The 12199-nt window shown below is 40.2% G+C and overlaps 1 protein-coding gene across 1 annotated transcript in view; it reads right to left on the reverse strand.

Annotated features, from left to right (window-relative positions):
* The window catches only part of RORA (RAR related orphan receptor A), a 97746-nt gene that overhangs the window by 42260 nt on the left and 43287 nt on the right, over positions 1–12199 (reverse strand). The window lies entirely within an intron of this gene.

The raw sequence follows: 12199 nt of genomic DNA on the forward strand, positions 1-12199 counted from the left end.
AATATCCTATCTGAATTTAATAATGATGAATCCTGAAAAATACGTAGCTCTGAGTTCTTTACGTTGGAAATTGATTTCCTGGTACAGCGTGCATGTGTTTCTATCCAACTAGACGCCTCATGCCGGAAGACTAACCAAATAATTAATATACATTACATCAAAGTTCTCAAATATGACAAAGCACATTTCTAAGCAAACACATTATATCTTGAGCAGAGTTGGAAAGAGCATAATTAAGGATTAAACAATAACCTAAGGAACAGAATAATTAGGCAAAACAAAGTACTCGGACCATCTATTAAATATAATTTATATGTGAAATAAAGAAGACCAACACTGAGCGGCATATACAGGATGGCAACGTTCACCAGTTCACCTGGAATGTTCCATTAAGCTAAATTTATTTTCCACAGTTTTCACTACTGGATATCATGTCAGATTATCTATTAAACCACAGACATAAACACAATTGCAAGCGCCCAAGTGTAATTCATTTTCATATAGCCCTTACCTAGCCCCACGCTTTACACAAAGCAATGACTTGTCTAAGGTGTATGTTGCACGATGTAACACACATATACACACAGCCCACTCTTTCTTCCAATGTAATCCCATATCCTGGGATAATTTCCACAACAACTTACTTTGGATTTGATGGGACGTTGTATTCAATACTCAGAAAGAGCACACACTAAATTACTGGGTTTAACTTCATTATAAACTATGTGCACCTGCTAACCTCCTAGTACAAGTACTGTGGTGACTTTTGGGGAGTGCAAGCTATTCTAGAAGGAGAGTCCTACCAATCACTTTCAGTGTTAATACACTGAGTTTCATTGTCTAGAGTTAGAGATTGTTCAAAATCTCACATCCAATATATTTTCCATAATCTGAAGCTTTCTAATACTCAAATAATGGTGTCCTTGTATACTAAGATGTCTATTCTGAGTTATGCAACTTAATAGGATATACAATCACATTTAACAAAAATGATCATCTCCAAGTCTGCCTCATCTTAAGTGCCTAGCTTGATTTCTTCAAGGAAAATTCTTTACGAAATCTGAACTCTAGTAATATTTCACACTTATGCCCCTTCCAATATTTTTAATATAGTCGAGGCAAAGTTTTGTGCCACAGATTGTCTACAACTCTAGAGAGGGAGAGTTATGCCCAACATTTTTCAGACTCACAAAAGCCACGTGGTAGTAGAGAAATTCTGAAAGGTGATATCAGCTGAGAGTTACGGCTGGATTTTCCCATATGAACTAACTAGTCTGTAATGAGAACCAGCTTCCCTCTCCCCAAACCCGAAGGAATAGAAGAATTAGGCAACACAAAGTACTTGGAACCATCTATTAAACAAAATTTATATGTGAAATAAAGAAGAACAACATTAAACTTCTGCTTATATCTCACTTCAAGCTGTAATCACAGAAAATAGACAAAGACAAACTTCATTAGGCCCCCTGGTTTAAGTCAGCATCAAAACTACCTGAGTTAATTAAAGTAACACTAGTGCTAGACTCAGGTCTTTCAAGAGTTATCTTCACCTCATCTTGACAACAGAAAGATCAAGCATATCTATTTAGTTTTTTATAAGATATAAAGGCCCTGGACAGGCCATATTGGGAATGCTGAGTAAAACTGTACCTGGATCAAATAGAACATGATGTACTGCTGTTCAGTCTGCCTGGACTCTTAGTGGATTACCCATGAGAAATGAAATGATGTTTAAAGCAGTGACCAAAATGCCTGCTAATGGCTCCTTGTAATCCTGCAAGTGATATGGAGATCTGGTACGGAGGAGTCTGTTCATGATGGGGGTGGCCCTCGGAGTGCATCCTGGCCCAGCACTTCCAACCCTGGAATGGCTCATGGCCTGGCTGGGGGGAGGGGGAGGGTCGTTGTAGCACAAACGCAATTTGGTGCTACTACTGCACAGGACAACTGGCCTAAGTCAGGCTACCAAACTCTTGGTCTTCAGCCTTGCTTCAGCTCCCAGGGTATTTCAGATCTGGAGGGTACTCAAGTTGAGAGAGATTTCACAAGATTTATGGAGGCCAAGATGCTTAGTATGAATGGACTCACTGTATGTGACCTGTATTTCCAAGCAGGGGCCACTTGCCTAGACCTTTGCCCCGCACTGTGTTTGTGCTTAGTTCCATCGGGCAATGTTGGCTAAAGAATCAGAATTAGTCAGAACAAGCTTCACTAAGAATCTCACAGTAAGGTGATGGGAGGGTTTCTCCCAAAGCAAGGTTCAGGTATTCTGATTGGTCAGATTAAACCACTCTACTAGCCTACCCCCTGGGAGGCTCTCTTATCTCAGAAGACAATTTCAGTTGCAAGAGCTCTTTAGGAAATGACTAAAATCTACCTGCTCCAAAAAGCAAACTCTCTGCCTGCAATCTGATCACACATGTTGATAGTGCCAGAAAGCAAACATTTGCAGATTGGAGCAGCGCACTTACTCAATCTTCCGTTTAATCCAACGATGCACAAGAGCCGCCTCCCTTCACCTCTTAGTCAGTTAACAGAATTCCAGTGCATTAATGAGAAAAAAAACGTAGTCAACGCCTTGCAAATTTTTCAAAAGGAAGGCAGTTTAGTTCCATCAATTTGAGTTTTCAGACCAATAAGAGGGAAGGGGACAAAAATCTCTCTGCCCTTTGCTTTCCATCCCTCAGGCTTTTCCATTTTCTAACACGCAGTTTTGTATCTTTTCAAAATAATCTCCTTTTAACACAAATTATGAGTCTTGGCCCATATATATACTGCATACATTAACTCAGCCAGTACCTCAAAGGAAAAGTTCTGTCAGACACCACTACTGTCACAAGTATATTGATTAAATTCGTCCACATACATATTCACCGCAGCAGAGAGGTTTATTGTGTAGTAGAATATCTGAAGCAAGACGCACACATATAATCATGAATTGGCTTAACAATGAACAATCTCGCTATGCAAAATTCTAATTTGCCCACATTTTCAGCTTTATTGCCTAAATAATTTGCTCTCACGCACCCTACGTAATTCAAGCAGGCTCTCCACACCTGCAGAGGCAAATTTCTGCAGTTTCAAGGAGCTGACAACAAGTGGCAGCGGGGTGTCAGGAAATTCTGGAATGCAAGCGTGCTAATTAGCCAAGTGGTCCTTGGGCTGGGCTGTCATTTAGCATTGTACTTCCATAAAAAGTTTCCTTCTGATTTTTAATTATAAAAGGAACACGCACACGGGCACTGGTGTTCTTAACACCTCATTTATTCCTCAGGACCTATTTTGGGAGATATGTTGGCCCAGAGAAAAATGCCCATTCTCCCAAAGAATTTAAAAAAATACAACTGTACAAGAGTTGTACCCATCACTTTATTCTGTGGGTGAACAGTGATCTCTTGATAATAGTCTAATGGATTTATAACAATATATAATATCTAACATGTATTTGGGCTTATAATGTGTCAGGCATTATCACATTCACTCCTCCAGTAACCCAGTGAGGTAGGTGATATTATTATCATTAATATTGTTATCGGCATTTTTTCGATAAGAAAACAGAAGCTCAGAGAGGCTAAATAACTTACTCAAAGTCAGAGAGCTAGGAAGAGGTAAGGCTGGCATTTGGACACATTTTGCCTTTTTTTTTTTAACTAAAAATTTAGTTTGTTTTTTCTTTCTCACCATACTGCACCGGCCAAGCTAAATCTCTCCAGTAACAAACATCAGGAGTGTACTGCTCTTGGTATGCAACCATTAACCAAGGATCAAAAGACATCTCATAAGTAAGTTCGTGAAACTTACAAACAACTCAGGATCTGATGTCAAGGTGCCTTCCTGGGAGTTACTTGACTAGTTTATAACTAGAAGTAATCATCAACCTTCTAGATCATTCTTCTCAATTTTATAAAATTCCAAGTAGAGTTTTTGACCTTAAGGTGACTGCTACCAATGTTTAACAATCTTTAAGGCTGGGCAAATTACTTAACCTCTCTGAGCCTCAGTTTCATATCTGAAGATTCAGTGATATGATGTATAAATGATGCAGCACATATGATTATTTTATATACATATTCTCTATGCACATCACACAGTTCTTAGAAATAGTTGGCACTCAATAAATAGTTATTATTATTGTTATTGTTGATAAGAAATCCTGCCTTATAGCGAAATGAAATTCTTTTCTCCGGATTTTAAGCTCTTTCCAAAGTGGGGATAGAGAAAAGCTGCTTATCCTCCAAATAACATGACAGGCAGTTCATACCAGCCGCCACAGCAATCCTTTACAACACTGGCACTTAACTCTTTGCTGCACCACAGCAGTATGTTGCAGCCAGTTGTGGGATGTGTCAGAAGGAATCTGTTACTAATAATGGTAAAAAAATTAAAGTTTTTTTATTGGTTTATATAAAAAAAAAAACTAATATGGACCTAAGCTTACCCCAATAATATCTTTCACTTTAGCTCGCTTGCACAACCATATACGTTCTTGAATTGGACTGAACAGGGCTGGGTGACTGCCGGCTTGCCAGGAAATGGCCAAACCTTGGGTACACACATGAGAGTATGTCACACATATGAATGTCAAGCATTTTTGTGCATCTTGCAAAAATGGTCAAGAACTACTGCTTAAAAAAACAAAACAAAACTACCTTTTACACCAATCTGTTGACAGTGTTTTTTTCTGGAAGGTTGAGAATAGGGAGGACTTTTCACTTGCTATGTTACATATTTCTCTAATGTTAGAATTTTTTACAACCAGCATCTATTACTTTTGTAAGCAGAAAAACCAATAAAGATTAAAAAGAAAAACCCTAAGGCATTTGATTTTATTTTCAGTAAAATGGCTTGAGTCCTTTATGGATTAGTCACTTTATTTTATCCCCAGTTTAAAAGTGCTGCGGTATTAAAGGCTTCTGCAGCTGCCTAGACGGCAGCCTGGCCTCCAAGTCAAGGCCGGCTAGTGGAGAGCAGCGGAGACTTCACCTGGTTCCCTGGAGGGACTGTGGGAGCTCCCAGCTTCTAGAGAAAGCAAAACCCTTTCCCTCCACTTTCTCACTGCTGCCGCTGGAGGCCCCGGGCCACTGTAAGCATTTTCAGAGAGCGTCATTACATCTCCATGGGCTTCCAACAGTTTGGCACATTCTGTCGTCCTGGACACGTGGCTTGGAGTGCAGCATGGATATGTTCCATGGCCCAGGCATATTCAACGGCCCTCCAGGGTGAGGAGGGCTGAGTTCCAGCTACATACTATGCAAACTAAAAATCAACTTGTTCTGCCATTTTGTCTATTAAATATATACTAAATATACTACTAGTATGTTTCCCTAGCACAGGCTTTCTGCCACTGATTTTTGGATTCTGTCATGACAGTACTTGATCCTCGCTGAACATCACCAAAGAAATCAGCCCCCTAATTAGAAGAGCCTTACCCCTTTGGTAGAGCAGTCTCGTGGTCATTTCTGGCAGCAGTAATAAGGCTTGATATTTGCAGAGTTCTATAACAGTTTTTAAGGTTTTTGTCCTCATTAGCTTGTTTTGATTTTGGTGCTCACAACTTGGAAGTAGGCAGATGGGTGTTATTACCCCCATTCTGCAGATGTGGAAAATGAACCTCAAGAGGGTTAAATGACTTCTTCTCTGTGTCTAGATTTCCAAGGGTTTAATTGTAGAGGCAGCCACAAAAAAAGACAGACTTGGTATCTCTTTCCTACTCAGGATTATTTGATGCCTTTAGATTTATATTGTCATCGATCTGGGCTCTCAAGGGAAATGACACGAGAGACAAAGAGCTGGAGGTCGGTTCAGCTAAGAAGTGGGGTTGGCACTCCTTCCAAATCTCCCTCTGACCCTCAACTCCCTGGGTGGCCTCAAGCAAGTCACTTACACCTCCGCTTCCTCCATCTATAAAATGGGAATAATTCTTACCTCCCAGGCAGGTGATGGTAAATGAATGCTCACAAAGCTCTTTGAAGATGAAAAGACCTATATAAATGGGAAGCTTTAGGAAGCGTGGCATATCATTCTTGGCAAGGACCAGGACGCTGTGCCCTCACTACCCACAACAGGCTCTGCCACAAAGAGAATAAAGAAAAATACATAGAACTGTAATTTTCATCTGCTAGCTAGATTCACTTAAAGTTTTTTTAAAAAAATTGTTGGTTTCCAAAATGCCTGCCTGAGGGATTAACGGGTCCAGATGTTACTATCTTAGTCTCAACTTGAGGAAAAAGGAGCACATAGGTGGTCTAACAGCTGTCACAAAGGCCCTGAACTAAACTTTCACCAGGGCTTGTGCAGTCTTGCGGGGATTTCATGGAAATGGCTTGATTCTCACTTGTTATCATGCCAACATACATGTCACTCTCTGACATCCCGAGCCTTGGCATTAAGTTGATATCTGACTCAAAGGACCCTGTCAAGCTATAGCCATTGAAAAAAAAAAGTCCTGCACCTTACTCTCCCCACTCCCTCAAAAGTCCTGCACCTTACCTGCTATTTAAAGCCACTTCTTAAAAACTTTAACTTGATTGTCATTTGTGCTGAAAACTTAACAGTTTTTTAAAAAATCATCTTAAAAGTGCTGCATATACCCGCCAAATACAAACACATAAACAAACACACCTCAAACAATCGAGAGATCAGGCATTTGCAAAGTGAATCTAAAATAAGACAAAACTGGAGTTTTGGAAGTTTGACTATTTTCTTCAGTCTTTACACATGTAAGACTTCAGTGCATAAGAGTTAAAACCCTGGGCCAGAATGCCCCCTTTGAATTCAGAGAAAGCGGAGCTGTGTGTGCAGGAAATCTCTGAAGAATAGGGAAGACAGGCACTTCTTCTCATGTGGCTTTCTGTGAATATGCAGGTGGTTCTGACAATGAGAACCGAATATCAATCCTTTGTAATATGTTTCTATTCCTACTAGATTAAGCTTTCCAGAGAAACTGACTCACATTCCCTGATGCATATGTATCTTTGCTAAAAGCCAAATCCAAATGAGCACTTTTGTCCCTAAACAGGGAAATTCTGTCAGATGAGAAAGGAAACAGATTTTTCATATAGAGAAACAGTAGATAGCTTTGATTCTTAAATCAAGCTCTCTCTAGAATTCTCCTACTACACAGGAATGCACAAAATACCTAAATTTAAGGCAATTGACTCTTTACCTTTTTTGGTAACTACCTGGTGACTAAGCCTTGAATGAAATAATTGAACAGCAAGAGAAGCAGCTCCCTAATACTTTACTTTACTCATCCAGTGGGTCAAAGACTGAATAAAATGCCAATAAAAGATGATGCCATTAAGATCAGCGATACAATACTTTTCTCTTTTTTGTCCTTCCTAATTTAACTTCTCTCTTGCCTTTGTAAACAACAGAACATACTTGTTGTTGAGAATTTGTGGGGTTATGTGAAGTCAGGGACCAAGGCAAAGGTAACTAACTGGTCATTCAGCCAATTATTCTCAGTTGGGATAAAGGCCCTCTAAGATTCTAGAATTAACTACCTTTTTTTAATATATAGTTCTTGAAGATTTTCTAGGACCTTGAGATCAGAAATATCTAATAAAAATCCTTCTCTTCGATCTCTTGTCGTGAGTTAAGTGTAATTTCTTATAAGCAGGAAAAAGAATCCATTTTATTTTACTAAGTGGTTAGACCATGCTCAAGGGAAATTCCTAATCACTTCTTTTCCAACCGTAGGTGCATGTCCTTTATATAATTCTGGATAATACTAGACCAATAAATGTCATCTGACTCACAGAACTGCGTCTAATCTTTTCTAGCGATCAACCTCACTCTAGATACCAATCCCTTTTTTCCCCTTAACAAGTACGATTGTGCCACATTTAGGTTAAGTCTTCCTTTGCTCACAGTTGAGAGCAACGGGGTCAGCTCTTTGCTTTCATCATTCAAAGTCTGTTTTTCACAACAACAGAAAAGAACATCTTTAAAACCAAACCAAATCTGGAGATCTTATCTAGTTTCTGCTTAACCAAAAACATCAGAATTACTCTTACTGCCTTTTATGAAATATCCTTACTTTACACAATTACCCCAAAATTCTCACACCTAAGCCCAAGAGATAACCACTTCATTTTACAGCTCTGTTAACTTCACACCTGCCTATGCATACCTCAAGCTATACCCATTGTACAATCTTGGTACTTCAAGTTAGAAGCTTTTATTTTTTTAAATGGGTACGTATATTGTTACAAACATAAACAAACCTGGTGATCCAATTACAAGTCGAAAGCCACAAAAATCTATTGGCACAGAAATGGCCACATTTCTGTGCCAATTTCTTGGTCCACAGATCATTTTAGTGGGTAAGGATGGTTAAAAGGATTATCCCGCAGGCTGGATCCCGACTATACCTCTGTGCTATTTCCCACTTCACAGTCTCCCTAGAATTGACAGGGAGGGGCCGGCCCCTTGGCTTAGCGGTTAAGTGCGCACGCTCCGCTACTGGCGGCCCAGGTTCCAATCCCAGGTGCGCACCGATGTACTGCTTCTCTGGCCATGCTGAGGCCGCGTCCCACATACAGCAACTAGAAGGATGTGCAACTGTGACATACAACTATCTACCAGGGCTTTGGGGAAAAACAAAAAGGAGGAGGATTGACAATAGATGTTAGCTCAGAGCCGGTCTTCCTCAGCAAAAGAAGAGGAGGATTAGCATGGATGTTAGCTCAGGGCTAATCTTCCTCACACACACACAAAAAAGAATTGATAGGGAGAATGGGGCTTTGGGCAAGAGACCAGGAAGGGGTATGGTTTTCATTAAAAGTCACAAGCAAATTATTTAGATTTGTCAGAAGCAGAAGTGTAGATGTCATATTAATCATTTTAAGACTGTAAGATCCTGAAGGATTAGTGACCAGCTCCTAGAAGAAAAACTCTACTAGGTTCTCCACCTCCAATTTCCAGGACATAGCCAACGACATCTAAACAATAGATATGGCAAGTTCTAAGCCTTCAAATACATCATAGATGTATTTCTGGATTGCAGTTCAACAGTATTTTTTTTTTAAATTCTCTTTTATAATGCTTTCCAAGACAACTAGTTCAGCCAGGCATAGGAATGACCAGACAAATGACCTGAGGAGTTTTTTCTGATTCTCTCTCTAAATGCATGCTCTTTAAACTTGCTTACTAAAGAAACATTTCCATTCATAATTATAATATATAAGATCAACCAGAGAATGGATAATAATATTTCCTGATGGCTGAAGCACAGTTGTTTCTGTGGTCTATTCCCAAGAGGAGAAAGCAGCAGCTGGTAGCTCTTTCTTCACAGGAAAAGAATATACAGAAAACGGCGGAAGAGCCTCGGGGATATTAAGTAGCTCTGAGATACGAGGAGAAGGAATGCTCTGGACCAAGCTAAGAGATTGTCAGATTTATTTTAAGAAGGTCTGACATCTAAGCATCAATTTGCAGACTATAACACCTAATAAATATCATTTTTTCCCAAAAAAGGAAATATATATTTTGGGTGTTTATTTTGAAGCTACCTATTTTTATGTAAGTCATGCACTAGAGGTGAGGTAAGAATGCCACAGCCAGGTAAAGATACCAAAATAATGTTCACGACGTTGTCCTTCTATCCCCTGTTCAGTTTCTGCTCCTGTAGTCCAAGGAGCTTCTTTTGCCCACAAGCAAACATTTCAGATGACATCCTAGGACTGTCCTGCACATACTCCTATCAGCTATCCAGCATTTGGCAATGTGTGTCTTTGTCACTTAGGACAGCTTAAGTGAGTTTGACATTATCATTGGAATAAGTGAATCTTTCTAATTGGCAGTAAAAGTGTCCCATTCACACGCTTTGGTAGTTCAGTATGGCAAGGTTTTGAAATCCATTTCTCAAGTGATGGCAGCACATTTCACATCAGATGGAAACACACTCTGATTGCTAACAGCTGCTACGGGCACCTCTTACTGTCACAGCTGGAGCTCTGAATAGCAGGTCCTTTTTAATGCCAATGACTGCTACCATCTTAAATCATCACACACACACACTCACACATAGGTCTATCTAGCTGCAAGTCCTACCACCAGTTGCTGGGAACCTGCATAACAAGGCACCAGGGACACAAAGAGCGTACACAGAACCCATTAGCACACTTCATCTTGTTACATTAGCTTCCCTGGATATGAATTATGGATGGAAATGAAAACTTTTTAAAAAAGAGAAGAGAAGAGTTGAGTAGAACCTTGAAGGTAAAGTGTACAGATTCAGTTTGCAAGCTTTAGAGCCTGGAGTTGAATCCGTGGCCTGTCACTCACTAGCTATGTGAACTTGGGCAGCTTTCTTAATCTCCCTGTGCCTGATTTTCCTCGTCTTTAAAACGATCCCTACCTCATTAGCATACAGTACCCAAGTAAGGTGCCTGTAGAATCAGTGCCTAGCACATAGCAAGTGCTCAATAAATGTGAGCTATCCTCCTCATCCTCATCATCACTATCTTTTAAGGACAGCAGTATTTGGCAAGGGCTGCAAGAGGAGATGAGGGAAAGGAGAATGAAGAGGGATAGCCAGTACATTCCTTTTAGATAAAGAGTTCAGCAGCTTTATTGCTAACGCAGAGGCCCTAATATGAGAAGCAACACTAAGCAGGTACCAAGCACCATTGAAAGAAACCAGAGTGTTATTATGTCAGCTACCCACTTTCTAGATAAAGCCCACAGCAAGGCTGGCATCTTGGAGAGGTGGTGAGCGGAGGAAGTGGGCGAGAGGCCGCTGAGAGCTGTGTGGTCAAGTGGGGAAGAGACTGAACTGCAGGGGTGAGGAGCCTTCTAAACCTGCCTGTTAATGAGTGCAATTTACCAAACACCTGTGAAACTCTGTGACCACCTTTCTCCAGGGCTCAGCTGCCCTCATCTGCTCTTAGCCATCATGTTGCAATAGATAATCTTCCGGATCCGGTCCTGCTGTATTATACTGTGATTTGATGACTAAAAGTCAGTTGAACTGGCATTTCCCCAACAGCAGGGACATCTTTTTATGGCGAAATCCAGCTGATGTCATCTAGTCAGGGAAAAGTAGTAACAGAAAGTGGAAGAGAAGCCCATCTGGCAACCAATTTGTCTATTTCCATTGCATTTTGATTTAGGAAAGAGAACAAACTGGAATGTTCTCGTCAAGGTTCAGAGTAGAAGTTCTGGCAGAGCACCCACTGGAGCTAGGACACTGTTTCTATACAATAGCTGCCCCCTCCTTTTCTATTTTTTAAAATAATGTTTACTACTATCAATCAAACAGAATTCCTTTCAATACCACACCCTGCCATTACAGAAGAGACAGGGCAACACAATGCCAATATGGTGTTGATGGAAAATAAAGTATTCTTTTCCCTTCTAGGTAAACAATTTCAACAGAATGTGTTGGGACAGAGTTAGGTTGTTACTGTTTTTCTCTGTCTTGGAAGAATTGTGTGCTTTTGCTTTAAATCAATAGAAGCAAAGCTCATAGCAGGTAGCATCAGAATGCAAATCTATTTCCTATTGTTATTTATTGTTCAAAACAAAACCTACTCCATTAGTGAGGCATTTTAGGACCTCAAGCCACATGGTTCCCAGCTGCAACTGTCCAAGGCCATGTCAAGCACCATTAGGACACGGAGAAGTAAGTTCTGAGGCAGGGTCTGGTGGTAACAGAAAAGTATACTCATCAGACAAGAGCCTTCCCTGTGAGATGTGGCGGAACCAATGCCCAGAAGGGTGACTGGAGTCAGCCCAGTGCTCCAGGAAAATCATCCTAACTACTCACCATGACCTGCCCTTATTTTGCTTTCACAGTTATTCAACGGGACCCAAAGCAGTCACTGAAAGCAATGCCAAGAAAGGGAGTTCAAGAAAAAAAAGAATTAAGGCTTAGAATCATCTGAATAAGTGTGTAGACTTCCAATTGAGATTCTGAATGGGACAGGATTCTTTGGTTACAAGCATAACTTTACTGTTTGTTTAAAAAATCAGTCACACCTCAAACACACCTGCCAATAATCAGAAGGATGGCTAGCACCTATGAGGAATTTTTATTCATTTAAGACATCCTTTAAGATATGTCGCAAGAATAAGTTTGACCAGTCCTTACCCAAGGACTAAAATTCCCACCCTCTAAAATAAACAAATAGTATTTGTATTGAAGCCAATTTCCTGTTCTTGGAATCAGCTTTTTGAGTTGTCAGTTAAACAA

The sequence above is a fragment of the Diceros bicornis genome, chromosome 5, assembly GCF_020826845.1.
Source record: "Diceros bicornis minor isolate mBicDic1 chromosome 5, mDicBic1.mat.cur, whole genome shotgun sequence".
Taxonomy (NCBI): Eukaryota; Metazoa; Chordata; class Mammalia; order Perissodactyla; family Rhinocerotidae; genus Diceros; species Diceros bicornis.